Here is a 15554-nt window from a genome sequence, read left to right on the forward strand (position 1 = left end):
CAAGCATGCTGCCTTCTGATACCAAAGCTATCCCATGTGCACCCTCGCCCTGCCAAGCCGAGAGCTGGCCAGGCTCTCATCCCAGAGCTGAAAGCACCTTCTGCTTTGAGCAGCGTGGCACACATCACAGAGGACGTGTCCCACTGGAGAAGGGAATCTAGTCCTCCTGGTGCTTCGAGGGCCCTTGCTGCCCACTGCCCGCCATCCCCATCATCTGCTGCATGACCCCATGAGCCCAGCAGGCTTATCCTGGGGATCTCCAATAGCTTGTTTGCCTTTTTTGCAACAAGAGCAGACAGAGGCAGCCCAGAGAGGTATGCAGTTAGATACTTCTGCAGGGCTGGTCCGGCTCTCGTCCTAGGGCACCAGACACCATAAATACCTGCTGAGTGCATTTGCAGTCTCTCGGAGAAAGGGTCTCCGGGACCTGCCTACTATTCTCCCACAACATCTACACGCTAAGTGAAAGAAAGCAGAGGATCAAGCTGTGGTTCTTCAAGGCTGCAGTCAAATACGCCAGCATTTCACTTCTTCAGGACAATCCCAAGCGACATGAGTTTGTCCATCTCAGCAGAGTGCTAGGGTGAGGCCAAGGCTCCCGAAGCAAACACCTAGCAAAGACAGGGGCAGTCCACTGGCACCTGCCCAGTGCAGTGTCATTAGTTCCCCATATTTAAATGACAAACAGGATCCCTAGCCTTGTTGAAGAACAACAACGTCCCTGCCTCCTTGGCAGGTTTTACGCAGTTTCTGACGATAATCAGTGCCAACTGAGGTGCAGGTGCAGATCCCAGCACAGGTCTTCAGTCAGCAGAGATCAGTGTCCACAGTTACGCCACCTTACGCCTGCTGAGACTCTGGCTGTCCTTAGGAGACCCAGAATGCAACTCAAATGCAAGGGGCTATGCTGGTTTTCCACAGGATGAGACATCACCCAGGGCAGTAACATAGGCTTTGCAAGGCTTTTCCGACCTGGTTCAAGGCTTGCTAAGCTTCCCATATGCACACAATAGCTAAACTGCTCACAAGTTTGAGATGAATTAGCACTTGTCAACTTGGGCTCCACCTCTGATCACAGCCATGAGGAGGCACCAACTCTCGGTTTCGAGGGACTACCTTTATGTAGAAAAAACACACAAGGCAGGCAAAGCCCAAGGTGGTGTTCCTGCCCCACTCTCTGCCCTTGGGGGGCTGTGATTCATTATCAGGTGGTTTTGGTCAGCTAATCTGAGGTGACACAGGGGACAAACAAAGTGTTTTGCAGGTCTTGCTCCATCCCCACCACCCTGGACAAGCCCATGTCTATTGACCACGCCAAGCCACGACTTGCTGGTCAGACGCCATAGCTCTTTGAGTATGAAATCCTACAGCCTAGCCTCTTCACCGAGAGCTGGGTATTGCATCGTTTTGTAACATGGGCCTTCTCCCTTAACCCACATCGTCATTGCTGTTGTGGGTGGCAAACTAGATGAACTCCTTCCCTGGAGGAAACAAGCAGCAATATTCCCCTTGCCAACTCCAGGCAGACACCGAAGCACGATATATATATATTTTTAACCCCAGTTTCAAAAAAACCCCCAGAGATATATCATGACATCCACCCAGAGCTTCAACATCCTCTGACTCGTTTCCATGCCAGCAGGTCTCGCTTGTCCCTGCTTCTGCATCACGCAACAGAAAGCACGGGTGACCGCACCAAGCCTTGCCCCCTTAGGGCTGCTGGTTGACCCCTCAGCTAAGTAAGATCAGTGCGGTCCTCCTCACCTTCCTGCCCGTCCTGCTAGGCTCCAACCGAGCTCACGCTTATCTTTATACCAGTTACTGCTGAATGAACCTTGCTCAGGTGCCAGACAAAGAGGCAGCCAAGCTCAAAGCAGAAGGGATTGCGAGGATGATGACACAGAATTACAGGCATCAGCATTCAGCAAGCAAGCGGAGAATGCGCCGATCTATTTTTAATGGTACAATGCAAGTGCTTTACAAAAGGATGTGTCTGGGGAGATTCTGCCCAGTCAGAGATTTGCATTCGGGTTTTTTGCAGCAGTCAACTTCGCTCGGTGCGCGGGAGGCATTTTGTCCCTTCACCACCCCACAGAACAATTCAGACAGCCCCGGCTCAGTTTCGGCTGGAGGCTCGTCTCTCTGGGTCACCTCCCTGCCCTGCTGTGTCCTTCCGACTTTCCACCAGAAGGGCCGAACCTGCAGTGAGCAGCAGGTAAGGTGTAAAGGAGAGCTCCAGGTTTGCTTGGCATCTGGGTCTCAGCCCCGCCGAGCTAGCAAAGCTGCCAGAGACATCTCTGCAGGGTCCACTGACAGCAGCAAAGCAGTTAACGTGGTTTTTCACAGGCTAGCTCACAAGTCAGCAGTGCTGGCACCCTCTCTGCACCAGCCCTCTACTCAACAGCCTCAAGTGCCAAGCCAGGCTCAGGCTGCGCCCGTCCGCTCCCCACGCAGGGCTGCCAGCCAAGGCAGATGAAGATGACATGAATAACTCCACTCAAGCTACGGCTCAAGCAGGACCAGGCTGCCATCACAAGCTGGGAAATGAGGGTCGTTAGAGGCAACACAAAAACAATCGGATGCTGTAGATGCTTCTTATCAACAGCACGCCCCAGAGACTTATGGACCCTCTTTGTCTGGAGCAAGATTGCCTGGTATTACCCAGGAGGGGCTGGATTTCAATGGGAGATGTGCGATTTTAGCAGATGCAGGTTTAATGTGTGGGAAGGGCTTGACTTGCTTGACAAAAACAACCCCTGCAATCAATTAATAAACAGACTGAAATTTCTACCAGAGCTTCTGCAGCATCAGCTGAATTACCATGTGCCAGCTTTAGACAGCAGCAATCCTCAAAGAACTAAATCCTCTATTAAAGAGAAGAAACAAGGCGAGATGAAAAGCTGTGGATGTGGGCACACTGCACACCTACATACCAGACGAGTAACGCGGGCAGGCAAGAGAGGAACCGGAAAGACGCACTGCATCATTAGCAGGGCTGGAGGACGCGTGCTGTGGAGGGGAGCATGCCAGGGTCATGCTGTCACTGGAATATCCATACAGGATCAAAGCAGTGGTCCACCTCATTTCACGTCCCCTCACCATCACTGCCTAATAACAGGTATTTTACAAAAGCCTGGGAGAAGCAGGATGGTGGGTATTTACGGAACAGTCATGGAATAATTTAGGTTGGAAGGGACCTCAGGAGCTCATCTGGTCCAACCCCTCTCTCCCTTAAAGGAGAGATCAGCATCAGAACAGGTTGTCCTTCTGGTCACCAAATAACTTGTTCCCAGTCATCAGTAGGCTCAGAAATTATACTCCCCTTAACTCAGCATGCAGAAATGCTACATGGAGAGCCTCTTCTGCAAATTGCAAGGGCACCCTGATAGGCTCTGGAGAAATTCCTGAAGAACACGAGGTCTCTGCCCCTAGAGACCCGAAGGCTTAGTTTAAAAAAGGTACAACAAAGGCAGATAAGTCACGCATGCACACATCGAGGTAGGCAAACAGGAACCATGAGGGCTTTCCATGCACAGCAAACAACATGGGAAAAGGCATAAGAGGAGTGGGAAGAAGAGAGGGCACCAAGGAAGATTTTCAGCCCTGGATAGGTTGGTGGGATGCCCTTAATTTAAGTCAGTGCAAAATGCATCATATACTTCACCTTCATGCATTTCTGTGCTGGTATCGCTCCCTGTTTGCACGAGAAGACTCTCCATGTACTGGACCAGTTTGCAGCAAGGATCTCCAGGTTTTCCTCCGATCCCAGTCTGGGCTACCACTGCACCTAGCTTCTGAAATACCGATCCTTTCAAGGCACCATGCAAACAAGCACTACCTGTCACTTTCGGAAACTGGAGGTCAACAGCAGCAAAAAATCCACAGAAGCTCTGGGCAAAGCACAGGAAGAAGTCCCCTGCACACCAGCCTAGATGACCTTGTCCAGCTTGGTCTGGAAAATGACGGAAGAAGAACCAAAGAGCAGAGAGATGGAGCAAGCCGTCCTACAGGAGCCACGGCAGCCTACAGCACATGCTGGGGAGGGCTCTGTGCCAGGCACAGCCCCTCAGCATAGCCCTCCTTCAACCTGACTCTCCTTGCTCAAATCAGAGATGCTTGAGAGCCAGAGGAGCCTCTTGGACAGCACTGACCCGAAGGCTTGGGGTAGCAAGTCTAAAAACAGCTCCCAGAAGACAAAGAGAGAAGAGCTTGTTTTCCTTTCCATGAACTCAAGCTAAAAAGGAGAAGAGGCGACCATGGCACCTGCCACGGCTAGAGCTTGGTATGTCCCACCACAGTCTCAGCTGCTGGCCCGCTTCTAGCGGAGCATCTCTCCCATGGGGATGGGACACCTCCACATGCCATGGTCTCCCCCTCCATCAGAGGAGCAGGCAAAGCCATGGGGCCATCACTAGGGTGCACCACAACACCCGCCATCCCCACAGGAACCTGCACTGCCACAGGTCACGCCGCAAAGTCTGCCTGGCTTTGAGGGCAGCCCCTGATACCATTAGTGCAGAGCATCTTGGCATGGTCAATTTTTAGCTCCCTCACATTCCCCTGGCTGTGTTATAACCCTGCACATGAAGGACGCCCAGGTGTCCTGAGCAAGCCTGAGAAAATCTTGAGTGAAGTGCTCTTTTAGCTTCTTATCTGATGAATGCTCCCAGGTCGCTCACCTCCCTTTCCCAAGCCCGCCTGTAATTACATCAGGTGCCTCCTTCCCACTCGGCATCGGGACAGGTGTATCTTCAGAGAAAAAATGTAAAGCTTGAAAAACAGGTTTCAAAACCCAGAGGGCATGGGGATGCAGAGGAGCTCGTTGAAGCTTTCCCCACAGATGACGGCATTGCTGCTCTGGCTGCAGGATTTTTCTCTGCATAGCAGCAAGAAAGAGAGCGAGGCGAGACCCAGCAGCTGCACTTGGGAGGACTGGGAGCACCCGGCTGTTTCTGCAGCCATCTCACCCTCAACACTGCCATTAAACCCACGGCGGAGGGCAAAGAGGTCTCCAAACTCTCCTAGCGCAACCTTCCAGCTGTCATGCCAGGCAGAGAGCAGCCAGCTTCCGCAAGCTCCTTCTCCTTATCCCCTCCTTCCCTACAACAGTCAGCTTGCTGGAGCTGTTTCAGTATGACGGCAGTGTCCTACGAGCCCGCACCACAAATCAAGGCTGCCAAGCTTCAGAGCACCTCCTTTGCCTCCTTCCACCCCTGACAGCGTTAACATGCTCTGCACCTGCCTGCACCCAGGGCTTTGGGAGCCGAGCTGCGCACTGGAGAAGCTAACCTCTGATCCCTAAGAACAGCCTCACTTAGAGGCAATGAAGCAAATCCACAGAGGAAAAGCACCTATAACACGCTCCCTATCTCTTCTGTAGATTAAAGCCGCTGGTGCAGAGGTAAGGAGTAAGGATGGAGCGGAAACCTTCTCGTATTCATGCTGAGGGAAGTCACTTCAGAAATCCACAGTCGGTTTCCAGCCTTTGTAGAGGTCTTTTTGGGGTACGTGGTTGCAGGGGGAGAAGCTGGTTTTCTCCCACCTCCTAAGATCCAATTTGGCACTATGGGACAGACACTACTGCAAACACTTACCAGCCCTTGGGGGTATTTTGGTATTAATAGCGGCGTTGCATTTAATTTTGGGTGAATTTAAGCTCTCCAAAGGCAGGCACCTCAGTGGCTTTCTCAGCAAGGTGCCTGGAACCCAGCAAAAACGCTCCGCAGACAAACATGGTGCAGTGTTTGCAAGAATAATCTCCATGCAGAGCCCCCAGCAAACGCTCCTAAGGGCTCCAGCCACTTTGCTCAGCTCTCCCAAACGTAGCTGAGGCTACATTTTAAACAGCATTGCTGCTAGATCCAGGTTTTCCTTCCCTTCTCCCTTCCTTGCATCAAGACAAGGACAATTGAAAGCCATGGTGGGCAAATCCGTTAAGAGCCTTTTGGTATGAGATGCTGCCATCTCAGGCGGGAGACCCGGCAGCCCCAGGTTTGTGCTGCTCGAGCGCATTGCCGATGGGCTGAGGGCAGGAATTTCTGCCTACTGCCATGGCAAAGAGGTGTTTGGGCATCTGTCGGCTGCTCACGCACCCAACTGTCCTCTCTGGTCCCAGCCATTAGCGCAGTCGTACTCACCCAGGCTCTGCCAGCATGGCTGTGCCAGGCAAAGCTGGGGACGAGACACCTGCAAAGCCCTCGCAGGCATTTGAAAATCCAAAATACCTCCAGCTAGTAGCCCTAGCTAATCCTAGGAGGATTTTCTCGGTGCTGCAGCTTATTTCGTTTAGGGAACGGATAGAAGCAAGACCGAAGCAAGCGCAGGAACCCCAAGGCAGACCCAAAATCCCAACAAACCTCTTCTGCAGAGAGTCCTCCCGGCGCGGGTGCCCTCTGACAGCACGGGCAAGCCCCATCCGACGGAGACAAGGCCAAACCCATAAGCGCCAATTCCTGCGCATTGAGTCCTTCCGAAAACAAAGCTCTCCGCAGCCGCGTTCGGGCGCGCAGGCAGCCCTGCCCCGACCCTTTCGCCTCAGCGCAGGAGGACGAGACAATGCCAGCAAACGTCAAGCACCGCTCCTCGGGCGAGCTGCTCTCAAGGTTAACATGGCTCCTGGACCGCCGGGCTCAACCCTCGGCGCTACCTGCGCGGGGCTACCTGGGCATCCGACCATCCCCGGGGGGGGGGGGGGGGGGGTCTGCCTTTACACCCCAAGTTGGAGGGAGGCTGAAGCCTCTGGCACCTACTCCCGATGCGTTTGCCATCGCTTGGGTCGGGGACGGTCTCTTCCACGCCCGCCCGCGCAGCGAGGGAGCTGCCGATGACCGCCGCAGCACCAACGCACCCGTGCGGTCCCGCGCCGCGTCCTCCTCCCCCGCGTAAACCGCAAATTACCGACCTGCGCGCCGAGCTCCCCCGGCGCAAGCTGAAGCACTGACATCAGCTTTCGCCGCTGCTCAGGAATTTAATTCTGGGGGAGGAGAGAAGGGGGGGGCAGGAAGCAGAAGGAACTTCTTTATCAATACGGGAATCACCAGCGATCCTGCGCGGCAGCCGGCGCTCAGCGCTGTGCAGTAATGGGGGGGGGACGGGGGACGGGGGACGGGGACCCGCCGGCCCGCGCGCCCCCGGGCAGGCGGGGGGGCCCGTTTTCCGCGGGCAGCCGGACCCCTCGCCCGCAGCCGCAGCAGCCGGGCGCCGCGCGCACCCCCCGCAGCCGAGCGCGCGCCGGCTCCCGCCGCCGCAGGGACCGCTCGCGCCGCTTCCCCAAAAGCCAGCGCCCCGAGAACACCCCGCTCCCGACGCGGTCCCCGGGACCCCTGCTCGCCCGCACCTCCGGGCACACGCACGCTGCCGAGCCTCGGGGGGATTTTCACACACCCCCCCCCCCCCAACCCGCAAAGCCTCCCCGTCCACGCGCGCACCTATACACACGCGCAGGTACCCGTCTCCGCGCCCCCCCTCCGCGCACGGCCCCCGGCGGGGGAGGCACTGACCCGGCACGGCGGGCGGGGGCGGCCCCGCCGCTCGGCTCCGCTGGCCCGGCCCGGCCCGGCTCGGCCCGGCGGGCTGTCCGCTGCCGCAGGGCCCGCATGCCGCGGGGGGCGGCAGGGGGAGGGGGGCCCCGCGCCGCGCCGCTCCGCGCCGCGCGCCGCCGGGAGCGCGCCGGCGATGAGGTCATACCTCGGGAACCGGGGGGGGGGGGGGGGGGGGGGGGGGGGAAGACAGCGTTGACGTCACCCGCAGCCAATCAGCGCGGGCAGCGCAGGGGCAGGGTGACGTCAGCCCTGCGGGCGCGGAGCGGCGCGGAGGGAGCTGGCGCTGCTCCTCCCCCCCCCCCCCGCGGTGGTTTTTGGTGCTGCCCGCTGGGCGGGAGGCGCGGGGAGCGGCCCAAGTGCCCTTCTGGGGGGTGGCCCTGCTGTCCGCCCGGGCTGCCGGGGCGCCGCAGAGGTCCGCGCTGCTCGTGGCAGAAGGCGGCCTTTCACGTGGTGTTGGGTCGTCGACGGTTCCCGGGCGGCCTGGTGCGGGCTGAGGGGTTTGGGGCAGCGTGGCCCACAGGGCGGCCTCCGGGGCGGGCACTGAGGAGCCGCGCCGCCGGCTCGGCTCCTGCAGCGGGGGCTGCGCTCTGCCCTTGGGCCTTGCACGGCAGCTCCAGCCTGGGGAGGGACGGGGGTTCAGAAGCTGAGGTGTTGCCGGCGCTGGGGAGACCCAGGGAGCCTCCCTCCCCGCTGCCCATGCGGACACCAGGCGTTTGACAGTGAGCTCTCATCTCTCCAGGCACGCAGCCTTGCTAGAGAAGGGCGTCGCGCTGCCGTGGTTACTGGTGGCAGAATCTTCCCCAGAAAGGCTGTTTCTCGTAGAGTGCCGGAGGTATGAAACCCTGGGATGCTAAAAAGTCTCCGTCTCCCTCTTGCATAGGCAGTGCTGAGCTCATACCCGTCTCCTGCCACAGAAAATCAGCTCACCCAATGCTGTCAGCAGGGAAACTTCTGCAAAACCAGGGCTACTCCACCTGAACAGCGTGGGTTGGCCCAGTTACCGTAATCAGTGGCGAGATGGTGGGGCAGCGTGGGTGCTTGCTCCTTTGGAGCGCTTGGTCCTGGCCAGAGGGGAAGCAGGAGCGTGCCCGTCATGGCTGGAACGAAGCTGAGATCTTCTTCCATTCTGCCTTTCCTGCTGGTTTTCCTGCGCAGCTCCCTCCTCACAGCCACTTGGAGCATCCCGGCCGGGGAAAAACCGAGAAAGTCTTTTCTTGCTTCAGCTTAGGGCTGTTTTCTCCCCTGCCCAGCACCCCTTTTCAGGGGTAAAATAAAAAAAAAAAAAAGAAGAGGAACGTTAAGAGTTTGAAAATCCAAAAGCTTCCTCGTAAAACTATTATCTAGGCAGAGAGCCATGAGCTCTTGAAGCCTGCTGAAGGGAGAGGATTTCAACAGTTTCTTTCCAAATCCCGGTTAAAATCAACGTTTCCAATCCTGGGCCTGGCACGCTGCTGCCAGACGAGCATCCCAGATTGGCGGTTGGGAAGATCACTCCGTGGCCGGCCGGTGGCGGGGTGCAAGGGAGGAGTGTGAGGAGGGAGATGGGAGAAGGGTGCTGGGCTGAGGGGAGGTGAGGGACGAGGAGATGGAGATGGTGAGGAAGAGGCAGAGAATGAGGTGTCCCGAGGAACTGTCAGACACCTGCCTTGGACTGTTCCTTCCAGCAAGAGGCCGAGCTGATCTCCCTCCTGAGCCTTCATCTCCGGCAACCTCTCCTCAGCCACCCCACGGACCTCCTGGTGCATCGCTGGGTGGTGGGGACGTGGGAGATTTGACCCGTACAACACCCCTAACGGCAGCAAACGGGAGGAGGTGCTCTGGCAGGGCCAGGGACCGGTGGGACGCTGGTTCTCACGGCCGGCGGGAGAGGCTCCAGCCCAAGAGCCGTGCATCTCTCCCACGCCCACTGCTCCTGCGCAAGGCGCTGCAGCCAAGCGCCTGGTGGGGAGAAACCAAAACAAATGATTCACTGCTGTTAAACTGCTCCCGGGATCGCAGGGACCGGACTGGGAGCAGGCGGCGATGGAGGCTTGCAAAACCCCACCTGCCTCCCAAAGCCAGGAGGTAACATCATTTTGATCCCAGTCCCGTTCGACCTGAAATTCTGGCGCTGGGGCGTTGGGTCTGGCTGCACGGGGGAAGGCAGCCAGCATGCGCGCAGGCAGCGCGGCGAGCACACCCGGCTGGCTCTGCGCGGCTCGGGCGTGCTGACCAGGCGAGCAGCATCCCTGTTTTCCCTGGGGGAAATTCAGCGGGGAGAGCCAGGGCAGTGCTGCTATGGTCAGGCAGGCAGAACAAAGCAGCCTCTCGCTCTAAGCTCCCATCTACCAGATGTGAATCTATTGTCTCAGCCCCGGGGCCGGCAGTCCTCCCCCCAGCACAACCATTATGAACCAAGCAAAAATTACGCAGCGAGTTGCTTATTGCTAAAGGGAAGTGCTTTATTTCAGATAAAAAACACTTAAAAAAATAACTTGCCTCGCACTGTTTTTTCCTCTTTCCCAGATTTCAGGCACATCGAAGATGGATCACATCCCAGCTACGTGTTTCGAATGCGAGTTACCATTGTACATGTAATAGTTCTTGCTAAAACGTTTTCCAGGCCCCCTAATTGCCATGGCAGGCCAAGTGCAGAAGAGCGCAGCGGAGCCTCCTGCATCCTACTGGGATTAAAGTCGGAACCTGATCGTGAGGGAAACTGAAACTAGGAAAAAGAAATTGCTGCCAAACCAACTTTCTTATCCATCAAAAAGGAGAGACTTTTCGCCAGCCTGCAATTACTTTAAATGGCCAAATAATTTTCTACTTAACCTGGCCTGGTGTTCAGATGCAGTTCCTCGCATCGCCGGCCGAGCCAGCCTCCCGTCGCCCTCGAGCCGGCAGCGCTGGCTGTGGCACGGGACGCTGTGTTCCCCCTGCAGCGGGGGTTGGCACCTCGAAACTGTGCTGATGGGTGAAGCCAGAGTCGACCCCTGGGCTGACACGGCTCCGGTTCCACCCAGGGCGGCTGTCTCCAGCGCACACATGCCTGTCCCCCTCGCTGTCGCGTCCCAGCAAGGCGCCAGATGAACGGCACCGTATCACCCAGTTGCATAAAGAAATATTTTGACTGCAGTGAGCTGCGCATCCCACTGTGGGAAGGGCATCCCTCCTCTCTTTGGTTCCTGCCCACGTGCTCCCAGGGAGCTGGATCTCCAGCTCTCCCACCCCAAGGCTGGGATAGAGACCAGCAGATTCCCAGTGGATCCCAGCATGCTGCCTTCCTCCTGCAAAGCCCAGAATGGTGTCACGCCGTTAGGGGTGAGAGCTGCTGTGCTTGAAACAGGCACTTGCAGCATCACCAGGCAGCCTCGTATCTCACACGGGGGGCTGCCCCGGACCTGCCTCCGTTCAGCGATGGAAATACCTGCCCGTGCGCAGTGTGGCTCAGCACTTGCAGGGTGAGGAGCTGTGTGTGCACGTCGCAAAAGCAGCCTCCACACAATTAATTGCAGAAGTAGGAGGCTGGAGGGCTGCGTGCTGTGCCATTCAGCTCAGCGCATGCTACAGACGCATTCATTCTGCAGCTCCGACTGTGCCGCGCGGCGCTCCTGCCAAAGGGAAAAAGGGAAAAAAAACCCGTCATACATTGAATAAATTCCCTCCGATTCCCTCAGCCCCGGATGTGTCTGAGAAAAGCTGGGCAGGACCGTAGAGATGTGCCAAATGTGGGGCACGGCTGCTGAGTACAGGCATGATGGGTCAAAGTCAGGGGATGGGAGGGGCGGAGGAGCAGGACCTTTGCACCCACATGATGTGATCACGCCGGAGGAGCCGAGGCGGGTGGCAGCAGCGAAGTCCTGCAGAGGCTTTGCAGTAACACCCCTCATGTGCAGGAAGCGTGCCTGCTCCCTCGCTCCCGGGGCACTCAGGTTTGCCCTGGGCAGCGAGGGTAGGTGAGTGGCTCTGGTGTGCCTAGAAGGCGTCCAGGGCTGCAGTTGCACCTCTAAATATGTATGTGTATGTGTATGAATTGGGGATGGGAGAAACGTTACCCTGGGCCAGAAGACAGCACAGAGTTAGGCCCTGTGCAAGGGTTTGTCAGGTCTAGACCCTTTTTCTCTACCTTTGTGCTGGTTTTTGTTAGGCTGCTCACCAGTTGCTAGGGGTTGTTTTGTTTTGTTTTGTGTTTTGCTTCAATCGTTTTCACTGACGAGAGCATCTGCTGCCATCTGTGCCTCCACCTCCTCTCCCCGGCGGGGCTGCGCATCGTCACGGTCTGCCCGCAGCCCCGGGCGCTCTTCGCCGTCCAACCTGCCGCACGTATCCCGCACAGGCCTGCCAGCGTCCGGGCACGGCAAGGAGTGAAGAGCCAGCTCCACCAGCACCCTGCTCTTCCCCCCGTATTTGTTGGTGACACGCTTCTGCAGCTGCGCTGCTCACAGGACTCCTGCAGTGCCAAGGTTCCAAGTAAGCCCAGGACCTGGTGGCACTAAGGAAGGGTGCACTTCCTCCTCTGAGAAGCCAACAACCGGCGAGGCATTGTTGGAGGGGAAAACGCGGAGGTGAAGGGACTTGGTGAGGTCACCCAGGACATCAGTAGACGGCTGGGAAGAGAGGCCAGAGCTACTCCTTGCTGGCACCATGACTCTGCCTCCTGGCCCAAGGAGTGCCTGGGAAGCAGGGCTGCGATGCTGCAGCCCAGTGTCGGGTTTTGCTGGTGCAGAAGAACAGAGGCTGCCATTTGCATCTCTCTTGGACCGTTATTTTGGGTATCCTGGCTGAGGGCTGCTCCAGCCCTGACTCGCTGCGCTCTGCCTGCACGCCTGGCAGCTCATCCCTGGCCGGGAACTGGCAGGTGCCGGCGCTGGGCTGGAAGGTCGTTACCTGAATTAGCTCCAGCTCGCCCGGTTTACTACCGTCAGCCCCTAGATGTAGGAAAGCTGTGGGGTCACGATTGCTGCTGGTAGCGAACTCAAACCAGCTCACCCCAGCTGGGATTCAACGCGCCGCTGCCTGCAAACTGGCTCGGCGGCATTGGTGCAGGGGTGGCATCACCCAGGCCAGTGTGGCAGCCGGGGCAGAGTGGTGGGCCAGCGCTGGGGCTTGCGTAAATGCAGCAGGGTTTGTGAGGGGGCCTTCTGCCTGCCTCCCCGCAGCACAGCTCCGGCTCAGCTCCCGCAGCCCACTTCCGCCCTCTGGGACCCCCTCCGGGATGCTGGGGCTGCCCCGAGGGTCCCCCCGAAGCCATTTCGTGGCCGGACTGAACGAGCCCGGCTCCCACAGCATCTCCTCCCCGGGGAGCATGCCCCTTGCCAGCATCCGCGGCCTTTCCCCGCGCTCACCCCGAACGCCTTTCGCATGCCGAAAACCGGCAGCAGTATTTTAGGCACAATTTCACAATGTCAACTAAAAGTGAACAATGACTCCCCCCCCCACCCCCTTCCCCATTTCTCTCCTCGAGCTAAACAAAAAGCAAAAAGAAATCCTCGTCAAGCTGTCAAGCTCGGCTTCCTGAAGGAATACAATTAAATCTGTACACGGCATCGTGACCATCAGTTCTTCCCTGTCTCAAATGATGCTTCTTGAGCAGCGTTCGGCTGCTCCCCTCTTCCACCCCCTCCTCTCAGTTTTCCTTCCCGCCGCTGAGCGCAACAGCAGCTGCGGCTTTGCAGCCAAAAAAAGGTGCGATTTGGAGAGTGTGGCGCGACATCGTGAGTGGCAGAAGTGAAAAGGCAGAGAAGCAACCCTCGAAAGCCTGCCTTCTGCTGCGTCGGGTGTCAGCCTTGGCAAAAGCTGAACTTCTAGAATTTTCTCGCAAAATTAAAAACAAAAAGAAAAAAGCAATTAAAGGACCTGTCGGATTTGGCTGCTTGTTCACTCAAAATGAAAAAACACTTCTTTCTTTCGCTTCACAGCACAGTTGGTGCAATCTGGGATGTACCTGCTTGCCAGTATACGGGGCTGCAGCTTTGCCATCTCAATTTGGGGTTCCCCGACAGCGGCAAGGTGAAATGAATGCTAAGCACCTTGATGCTGCTGCGCTTGGAAGACCTCTGCATGAGAAAAACGACTTTTTTTATTTTTCCTAAGCAAGCTCGGAAATCTATTTTCCCCCTCATTTTCCCGATTTGGGGGGTTCTTTCCCACTGCCATGAGTTTGGAGGGGCCACATTAAAAAGAATGGGAGGGCACTAGGAGAGAGGAGGGGTGGGTGCAGGGGCTTTGCTGCTCCCAGCCCAGGGCTGCAGGTGGAGCAGGGGCCAGGGCTGTGGTGGAGCCGAGCATCTGCCTGGGGTCAAGCATGCCATCCTCCAGCCACGGGGCTACTGCCTCCTCCTCTGCTGCCCTGTTCTCGTTCGAGGCAGGTTTGGGTGGACCTCTGACCTGCTGCAGCTCAGCGATTGCAGCATTCACAACTGCTACAACGTGGGCAACAAACAGTAAATATGACGGTTACTTACAACAGCCCACCCTCTCCACCCCTGAAGGTTTATCCATGCAAAAATGCTGCGGAGTCAGTCCAATATTCCCCCTGGTTCATTAAACCAGCATCCATTTTCCTGCAGATAAGACAGTCTGTCAGGGGAAGGGATGATGATAACTCATTTGTCACACTTGTTAAATGTAGGAAAGGCTGGCTTTGGGTCACTTCCAATTTTATGTCAGCTCTGCCTTTATCAGAGCAGCCCTGTGCTTGCATGCCAAGCAGGGCAGCCCTCTCCTTCATGGCATGGGAGATGGGGATGGTGGCACTGTCCCCGCAGGATTTTTGCAGAGTCAGAGGCTTCTCCGAGTGCAAAAGCACTTGCAACATGGCTCCAAGGAGTCCCAGCTGATAGACAGAAAGGCACTTGTTAGTGCAAGAGGTGCCAGGCACGTTGATCCCACAGTGACCTAGACCTATGGCTTTGAGCCCCTGGCACTGCAAGAGAGGTCACCCCATGTGAGTTATCCCCCGAGCCCACCCTGCCGGGCTTGTGTGCGGGCTGCAAAGCTTGAGAGGTATGATGGGCACCCAGATGGTGAAGGATATCGAGCTGAGACCTTGGGAATAGCCAATGTGAGCTCAGTGCAGGTGCAGGGGGAGGGAAAAGCTGATGCAACCTCACCTCTGCACTCCTCCTAGCCTTGGAGGATTTTGGGGTGACTAGTCCAGCTCTTGCCTAAACTAGCACCATCTCAGCGGGCTTTAATTTTCTCCAATTATTAGGTGCCAGCTCAGGGTGGCTGCAACACGAGTCGTTTTGGCTTCTCCCTCTTTGACAGCATTGCCGTCGCAACAGGCCACCGCCTTCCTCTGCCAGGGATGAGGAGTGGATACAGCCCCTAGATATGTCAGGATGGAAATGTCAGTGGCTATGATGCTTCAGATCTTGCTTCAGGGAAGGGAGCAAGAAGTAACCAGGAGAGGTTGGGAAGAGTCTTGACCTCTGGACGAGTGATCATAGAGCAGTTCACGACCGAGATACTTCCCAGGGCACCATGTACTGCACTGCTGGCAGAAACTTAGCACAAAACAGACTCCTGATCTGGTCTGGTGTGGAAATGCCCTCCAGCAAGTGGGGAGCGGGTAGGACTGCAGGTCCTTCTGCCCGTAGCTACTCCTGTAAATGAAGTCCAGGCTGCAGTTAAGGCATGGAAACCTGGGCAGGAAGGAGGTGACATCTCATGAGGCTTTCAGGGAGGCATCCTCATGGTCTGTCCCGTGGCTCACTACGGCACAGCCCTCACCGAGCACAGCCCAGAGACAGCACGTTGATTTAACCACACACTCAGCAGAGGACGAGGTGTCCCACGACGGTCTGTCTCCACTTCCCATCTCTTACTGCAACTTCGCTTCCGTCGTGGGCGCAAAGGTGGATGCTGTTGCCTCCTCGTGGCTCCATGGCTGATTTGCAAAGACTGGTCTCCCTTTTTAGTCCTGGTCTTGCCATTCATTCGTGGTGTTTTCAAGTCACGGCGTATTGATTTGCAGCACAACAGGCAGCCTCAGGCAGCTATCGGGAAGGGCTCTGAGCTCCTGCCTCATTC

General features: G+C 56.9%; 1 protein-coding gene across 3 annotated transcripts in view; it reads right to left on the reverse strand.

Annotated features, from left to right (window-relative positions):
- The window catches only part of DUSP8 (dual specificity phosphatase 8), a 40861-nt gene extending 33285 nt beyond the window's left edge, over window positions 1-7576 (reverse strand). The window contains exon 1 of one of the 3 annotated variants that reach the window (XM_075425767.1): window positions 7500-7576. The gene's annotated coding sequence lies outside the window, so the exon portion shown is untranslated. Of the gene's footprint in view, window positions 1-6356; window positions 6792-6901; window positions 6954-7499 lie in introns of those variants that run through there. The other 2 variants (XM_075425769.1, XM_075425768.1) reach the window with 2 other exon arrangements.
- Between the last annotated feature and the right edge of the window lie 7978 nt (window positions 7577-15554).

The sequence above is a fragment of the Opisthocomus hoazin genome, chromosome 7, assembly GCF_030867145.1.
Source record: "Opisthocomus hoazin isolate bOpiHoa1 chromosome 7, bOpiHoa1.hap1, whole genome shotgun sequence".
Classification (NCBI taxonomy): Eukaryota; Metazoa; Chordata; class Aves; order Opisthocomiformes; family Opisthocomidae; genus Opisthocomus; species Opisthocomus hoazin.